Raw genomic sequence first — 8,447 nt, forward strand, 5'->3', positions numbered from 1 at the left:
CTGTTTTATGCGTTGAAAATAATTTCTCCCAGTCTCTTGTTTGATTTGTCATATAGAAATTTAGATTTTTATGTAGTTAAAAATTTCAGAACTTTTCCTTTATGGCTTTCAGAATTTAGATCATGCTTAAAAAAACTTTCTCGGACTTTCCTGGCGGTCCAGTGGTTAAGACCTTGAGCTCCCAATGCAGGGGGCCCAGGTTCCATCCCTGGTCAAGGAACTAGATCCTGCATGCACGCTGCAACTAAGACACAGTACAGCCCAAATAAATATTAATAAAGAAAAAAAAAACTTTCTCTATCTTGAGATTACAAAACACTTCTATTATATTTTTGTCTTTGTTAATTACTTTTTAATCGTGTAATTTAACACTTGTCTTAAATCTACGTGATCTTGTCATTTCTAAGTAAGATGTGCTGATTTCTCACATTATAATCACGTTTTGTTAAATGCTGCTTTATTTTAAAAGTTATTTTGATATATTCAATGCACATTAAGACTGGTGATTTATCTTTTAACGAATTGTACCTTTTAGCAGCAGAAACATATTTTTGTCCCCTTTGATAATTGTTGACACGTATTTTCTTTTGTTCATCCCAGCATTTTAAGATCTCTATGCCATTTTGTCCTTGAGAAATGCCTGGTACAATCCGAGAGCTTTGACATAATTAAAAATTCTTACTTTTTAACAGGAGAATTATGTCACATTTATTGTGACTGCTGGTAAATATGGCTTTATGATATATATCCTTTCCCTATTAGTTGCTGAATTTGTCATATTTTGTTTGTTCCTTTTCTTCTGCGACGCTTTGGTGTCTTTATGTTCTGTTGTTACTCTACTAATGATTACCCTTAAGTCTGAAAGTACACATAGACTTATTAACCTGAAGAGTTCTTTTGATCTGAGCAAAAAGAGACCTTTAGCTTACTTTTCTTCTCCACTTTCCATGCAATATACCACCCTGCCCCAACTCAGGAATTTTAGTTTCATAATATTAGTTTTAAGTATGTTTAAATGTATTTTCTTCTGTTGTGTTTTTTTTTTTTTAATATTTATTTATTTGGCTGCACCATGTCTTTGTTGCAGCACACGGGATCTAGTTCCCTGACCAGGGATTGAACCTGGGCCCCCTGCATTGGGAGCGTGGAGTCTTAACCACTGGACCACCAGGGAAATTCCTATTTTCTTCTATTTTTGAAAGTCAACTTTTGCAATTGCATGAATATTTATAGCCATCTTATCAAGTCATTATTTTCCTTTAAATATACGCTTTACTGGTCTCTTTGCCTGTTAATTTTACATTATATCTTTTGCTTGGATTCCGGCTCCTAGAAGTGTAAAATCTACACTCAAACAGGTCTTACGGGGAGAGGATGGACTACATGTTTGGAATATCCAGTGAGCCTTTTCCCCTCAAGACTGCTGCTGGGCTGTAACCCCCACAGGCTCCTTGACCTCCCTCCATGGGCCAAGCTCTCCTTAGCGGTAGATTCTGTGGTAACAGTATTTTCTATCAGGTTGATTCTGTGCACTGACTTTCCCTTCCTTCTTACTCACAAGAAGGACACACAACTATCCCAGAAGTTCCTTAAGAGGCAATCCAGTAGCCATGAATCCTTAGACCACAGACGTAAAAAGTATTACTTCTCTGGGCACCCAAAAGGCTGTGGATAAGCAAGAAGGAGTGGAGTAGAGTTGGAGCTGAAAATAGGATGCTCTCCTGGAAATTCCCTCTTCCTTTGTAGGTAAAACGTTTGCGAACAGCCACATAGAAATATGGGCAGGTAAGTATGTGACATTTAATGCACTCTGGGCTAAAAAGAATGACCTTGACAAAAGCCAAAATCTCTTCCAAGTAAAACAAAAGCAGAGAACACACAACCTCCCAGTGTCCAAAGGGCGAGCTGGCTTGGCCCAGGAACAAAATTTTTCACATCAAGGGGACTGGGGATTATAAGTGTGTGTTCTCTCATCTGTCCCCTGGCTCTGCATTCATCTCAGAGCTGCTGTTTAAAATTCCGGGAGCAAGCAACACAGTTTCCCTACGTGCAGAAGAGTTAGCCCCGCGGGGTGGAGGACGGGGCTCTCCTGAATTCCAGGGGTGTGGCTTCCGCTTACCGAGACTCCAAAGGAGATGGCAGCACAGAGCGGTGGTGGGGCTTGGCAACAGAAGGGTCCCCCAAAGGGCACTGATGCCTGTGGAAGATGGATGGACCCAGAGAGAGGACCAGCCACTGCAGGACCCACCAGAGGGCCCAGAGGAGAGGCAAAAGGAAAAAGCCTAAAGCAAACTTGTCCTTTATTATCTTTCATATCATCCTTGGTACATTGAAAAGAACGTATGAGGAATTCCTCATGTAAATCAAGGTATAAGAACAGTGAACACCAAGCAATCTGCTGCTAATCCCAGAACGACCACCTCACTTCCAGCTGCACTTGCCTGCCTCTGTCCTGTCCCTGTGCCTCCAGAGGTGACCACTGCCCCAAATTTCCCTTCTGATATTCTCGGTGGTTTTCTTGCCGATGTTTCCACATTGTTTCATTTTTCTTATTTTTGAATTTCTAGAAGTGATTCCATCATTACCTCTAGGCGCTCTGTGAGCTGTGGCTGGGGGTCAGCGACCAGGACTGCCCACTCCCCATCAGATTATTCCCCCGTTTCTGCTGCTGCACAGAGTCATGCTCAGGCCATTTCCATTCATGCTTCCTGGAACACCTTGCAGGAACATCTCTAGGCCAGGAGTCTCAAGGGCTACGTGATACATGACACCATGTCACTTCTTAAGTGTTTGAACCCATTTAACTCTTACCAGCATGTCCAAGTGTTCCTGTCCATTCACAACACTTAATACTAATGGAGTTCTTAATTTTTACCCAACTAATGGGCATAAAATGGTATATAATTCTGGTCCCAATTTGCATTTCTCTGATTATGAATGAAGTAGAGAATCTCTTTATATATGTTTATTCATCAGACTTGTATCTTCTTCTGTAAAATGCCTACTCATGTACCTGCTCTTCTCTTGTGGTTTCTGCCTTATTCTCATGGTTTGTAGGACTGCTTTATGTATTGTAGCTAATGACTCTTTTTCAGTTTTATGTGTTGCAATGATATTTTTCCTCTTTTTGGGCTTCCTTTTCATACTATGGCATTTTTAAAAAATAAATGGATACTTTAAAATTATCGATCTTATATTTTGGAGCTAGCACTTTTTTTGGGTTTAAAAATCTGTCCTTGCCCTGGAAAGATCAGAAAGATAGTTGCCCATATTTAAAGTTTTACTTTTCACATTTACATCTTAAATCCATGTGGAACTGATTTTTGTGTACGGTAAGGGCTAAGGATAAAATCTGTTTTTCCCGTGTAGATATTAATCACCCCAGGACAATTAACTAGGCTTTATGGCTCGTACACGCAATTTAAGTGTGGCGCACAGACTGACGCTGTCTGTGAATGGTCTGCTCTGTCTGTGCTGAGACCAGGACAGAAACTGAGAGGAAGCAGTGACATAGAAACTTTGACATTGCTGTGCTTACCAAGCACATGATCTTTTTTCCAGTAAGTCACTTCTATTATGTTTTGAAAAAGTATTGGCTCATAACAGGTTGCAAAATAACAAAAACCATGCAATAAACCAACTCTGTACTACAGGTAGTCAGAGAAGCACTGGCCCGAATGAGGCCCATTTATGTAAATGTTCAGGTAATGCTTGAAAAGTTACATGTGCTGTGATGGTGAGGTTATTCAAATGTCTTTCTTGCTATTAAAAATATTTGCTTGTTGGCTTGACTTCATGATGGACAGAGCACTATTAATAGCTTCAGATCTCTCCCAGTAGGCCAATCAGTTTTTATTTTAGAGACTTTGAGACTATTTTATCAGGTACATTGACGTTAGTATGCCTGATAATACCTTCTGCCTCATAGTCTATTTTGTTTGACATTGATGTCGCTACCCTGGTTTCCTGTATAATGTATTAAAGGCCAACTGGCAGAGACCAAAGGGTAACTTGTGAGACCAAAGGGTCACTGGTGGGGCTGCTGTTGGCTTACATACACCCGAAGCCTATCTCAGGGATGGGGGATTTGGGAACGAGACTCACATGTCTCACAAGAGACTATGGCCCAGTCTAACAATACACAATCTTCTTTAAATTTCACACCCCTCCACTGAATGGGGGGACCTCAGCTAACCATCCAAGGAAACATGGGGTAATGAACTTGTCAGGGCCGTGCTGTTCATCATCCAGAAGAGTGACCCAACTTGCTGGCAATCCATCTTCTCTCCTCCATCTCTGGCGCACAAAACGACGTTCAGTTTTTTCAAAGATTAGGTGAGAAACAATGGAAACATTAAGAGGATTGGGAGAAATATTGGCCACAAAGGAAAATTCACATTGGGAGAAGTGATAAGGTGAAAATAATGTATATGAGCAAAACACTAATTGATGAATCAAATCTTCATTGGATATTTAAATGGAGAAACTAATATAGAGGAAGACCATTTGAGTAAAATTAAATGGAAAAAAGTTAGACATAGTTTATACAGGAAATTGACCACATATTAGACCATATTAAATGAGTTCTAATGAAAAGTCATCAATGTTGGCACAATTCTGTTTTAAAAGTGCATATTTATGACAAAATGTCCTCTGAATTAAAATACCCCTACAGTAAAAACACAGAGAATAAACATTCTGGCCCAAAGGTCTCTGGCCTTCCTTCCTTTTAAGTGTGGTCAGGGAGGAGAGCTTCAGCTGCAGTTGTGGGCTCCCTGGTTAAACAGCGAGGAGCGGGAGACCACTCATGGTTACACCGTGTTTCAGCTCTACAGCCTGCATTTTTCTAATCTAGTAAATAGAGTTGTCTGGCACTTATCTATCCAAGGTGCAATTAAATTTGCCCAAACACAGTGTTATCAATCCCAGAGGCACATCAGAATCAAGAGAGCTTTAAAAAAATACTGATTCCAGAACGCCCTAAAACAATCACACTGGACTCTCTGGGTAAGGGGCATGGGCACGAGGGAGAAGCCATGTGCAGCCAGGATGAAGAGCACTGCCTCATAGACAACACCTGCCAGTGCTCTTCAATGGAGAGGCTGGGGAGGTTGTATGAATGGCCCAAAGGAAATGGAAAGGATGAAGGAAAGGCACAGTGGGAGGGTCCATAATGAAAGAAAAAAGGAAAGAGGAGCAATGGGTCCAGAGAATACAAAGAAGCATGAAGGAAGAGTGTGACTAAGAGATGGAAACGGTCCATGCAAAGTCCATCTCTGTCAAAGTGGAAAAGGAAGAGCAGAGCACACCCAAGTCATTATTTCCTTTGCTATGCCAATGATGATAACAGTGACAGTGACAATAATGATGATGGTGATGGTGGTGATGGTGATGATGATGGTGATAGGGATGACGGTGTTGATGATGGTGATAAAGATAACAATGATGATGATCACTAAGATTGTAAGAGGCATCCATCTCAGGAAACTAGGCATTATTTTCTGGGCTTAAACCATGTGGGGGTCCGGACGCTTTCAATATATTTAACGTATTGGGAGGGTTCATAAGCAGAAAGTCTGACAGTTTTATTAATAGCACCAGAAATAAAACTCTACCTAAAGTGCCAGAGTTTATATCTTGCTTTTTCTTAACACTGCGGTTATTTATGGGGATATTCTGTAATACACTGTGTAAGCTAATGTGTGCCAAGAGACAACCCTGCACAGTTTAGACTCCTGGGGAGCATGTCAGGAGGCAACCTTTGCAGGGAGCTGAATAAGGAACTATCTCAAGAGTTAGGTCAACCTGCCAAAGTCCACATTTAAGCAATGCTGATGGCATTCTGTGTAAAGCTAGTGATACGTTGCTTCTGATAGTGAGGTTGGGGATGTCATCAACAGATATGTCTCAAAAGTTCTGCTTTTTCATTAATTTGATTTCAGTTTCTAACTAAAGAAGATTGGAGGAATTATCTTTTAACTATTCCTAACTTTTGATTTTTGAAAGAATGTGGAGTACAACATGTTTATATTTTATAATTTGCTAAGATTTACTTTGTTATTTTATTTTTCAAAATTCTCATATGTAAAATCGGCTTCTCTTTCTTTTGGTGTACAGGTCTATGAATTTTAATACCAATAGTTTTGTGCGACCACCACCGCTATGAGCAGGTACAAAGCAGTTGTATCATCTCAAAAACTTCATCCTGATACTCACTTACAGTCCGACAACCGCCCGCCTCCTTCTCATAACTCCAGCCAACTGCTGGTCGGTTCTTGGTCACTATAGTTTTTCTTTTGATGGATGTCATATAAATGGGCTCATTGAATGTAACCTTTTGGGACTGGATTATTTCACATAACAAAATGCCTTTGAGATCCATGCAAGTGGTTGTTAGTGTCAATAGCTCATATAATATATATATATATTATTTCATTTTATGTTTTCTTACTTTATGTATAACACTTCGTGTTTCTGCATTTAAATAATTTGAATTAAAATGACAAGAGTTAAGAGTTGTATCTTTATAAATCAACATTTTTTTTGATGTTACTTATTATATTTATACTTTTTCTATTTGAGTTGTATTAAATATTTAGCTTCACTGATTTTTTAAAAAGTTTTGTGAATTCAGAACTTAAAATTTTAAAATGTTAATATTGTTATTTTGGTATTACTCAAAATAAATACCGAAACAAAACACTGTTATTGCTATTTTGCTTGGGAATTACATTCTTTACAAGAAACCATGCCCCTCAAGGTAGTCTCTTAAAAATTAATTCAGATCAGAAATTCTCCACATTTCATATGTATTGACCTTTTTCAATATTCTGAGCTATAAGTGAGAACCCAGGCAACCAACATGACGGTAGAGACAGAACATTCTGTTCAGCACGCCCAAGTATACCCAGGCTCGGAGAGCCTTCAGCAAGTTTACTGGGAAGAGTCTCAACTGGCTACAAGCTGAGTGATAAAACGACAATTTATCGAGTATGCTATCTGTCCAGAGAAGCAAGGGGGTGTGGGTCCCCCGAGGACCTTCTGATCCTGTGGTGCTGGAGGGACCTTGTGAAGTGGGCTGCGCCCTGGCCTGCTGGGCCCTGCGTGGGGCACATGGACCCTCCTCCACCTACCCCTGGAAGGGGAGTTTTTGGAAAAATGAGGAAAAGAGGCAGTGATTGGTGAGCATAAAATACCGTTGTGACATTCAATATCAATGCAGCACGGGCAGTATTTAGACCTTAATCTAGGTGATAATTTTCTCCATCATCGAACCTTATTTCTATAGTGGACCCACTTCACCTGCCTTAGGGTGATCACGGCCACGTCTGTTTTCCTTCCTCCTGGGCATATCTGCGGTGTCATGTGTGGGTCCCAGGTGTCAGCATCAATCCCCCGCTGGTCTTGGCAGGTGATGCTTGCAGGTGAGTCCCCTCAACTTGGGAACAAGACCTCTCAGGTCCCCAGCCTTCTCTGTTATTTTCCATCCCCGCCTTAGAAGGTGTTAAGTTTCTCCATCGCTAAGTCTAAGCGGTGGAAAGCATTGCCACAGTCACTTCTACTGTTGGGCAGAGTGGGTCCGGGTGGGGCTGACTGCACGGGCTGCCCTTCTCTGGGGGCAAACCACGGGCCTCGCCAGCCTCGTGTCCCCGAGGTGTGAGGCAGCAGGCAGGGCCCGGGCCCTGCTAAGTGACCCTCCACCTGCATGTCTGCTCTGCTCCCCAAGGATTCCGATCTTCCTTGGGGTGGAGGGAAGCATCTCTTGTCTGGGCACCAGCCTCAGATTCCCCTGGCGATTTGCCTTTGGCCTCACAAAGCTCTGACTTTTTTGTTGTTGATACAAGTAGTGGATTTGTATTTTAACTCCAAGCTGCATGCTGACACTTTTCATTTTTTGCTTGTTTGCTTCTTTCGTGATAACGGACCACTTTACGACTTACTGACTGTTGCCTAAATGGTAAAAGGGTTAGAATAAAAGAAACACTGGGAATGAACATCAATCTCCCTACATTCTCTGAAGGAAGTTTTATTTGATTGAACATGTTTATCTGAAGGGACCTGTTATTCATCTGTGAATCACCAAGAACAAGATCCAAGTTGTGGTCAAAGAGACAGTTGACAAGACGAAAAGACAACCCTCAGAATGGGAGAAAATATTTGCAAATGAAGCCACTGACAAAGGATTAATCTCCAAAATATAAAAGCAGCTCATGCAGCTCAATATCAAAAAACCAACAACCCAATCCAAAAATGGGCAGAAGACCTAAATAGACATTTCTCCAAAGAACACATACAGATGGCCAACAAACATATGAAAAGATGCTCACATCACTAATCATTAGAGAAATGCAAATCAAAACCACAATGAAGTCTCACCTCACACCGGTCAGAATGGTCATCATCAAAAAATCTACAAACAATAAATGCTGGAGAGGGTGTGAAGAAAA

General features: G+C 40.9%; 1 non-coding gene across 1 annotated transcript; it reads right to left on the reverse strand.

The window, feature by feature from the left end:
• Positions 1 to 1,101: 1,101 nt before the first annotated feature.
• Positions 1,102 to 1,174, reverse strand: TRNAW-CCA (transfer RNA tryptophan (anticodon CCA)). The gene has a single exon. It is a non-coding gene; the product is annotated as a tRNA-Trp (tRNA).
• Between the last annotated feature and the right edge of the window lie 7,273 nt (positions 1,175 to 8,447).

The sequence above is a fragment of the Eubalaena glacialis genome, chromosome 1, assembly GCF_028564815.1.
Source record: "Eubalaena glacialis isolate mEubGla1 chromosome 1, mEubGla1.1.hap2.+ XY, whole genome shotgun sequence".
Lineage (NCBI taxonomy): Eukaryota > Metazoa > Chordata > Mammalia > Artiodactyla > Balaenidae > Eubalaena > Eubalaena glacialis.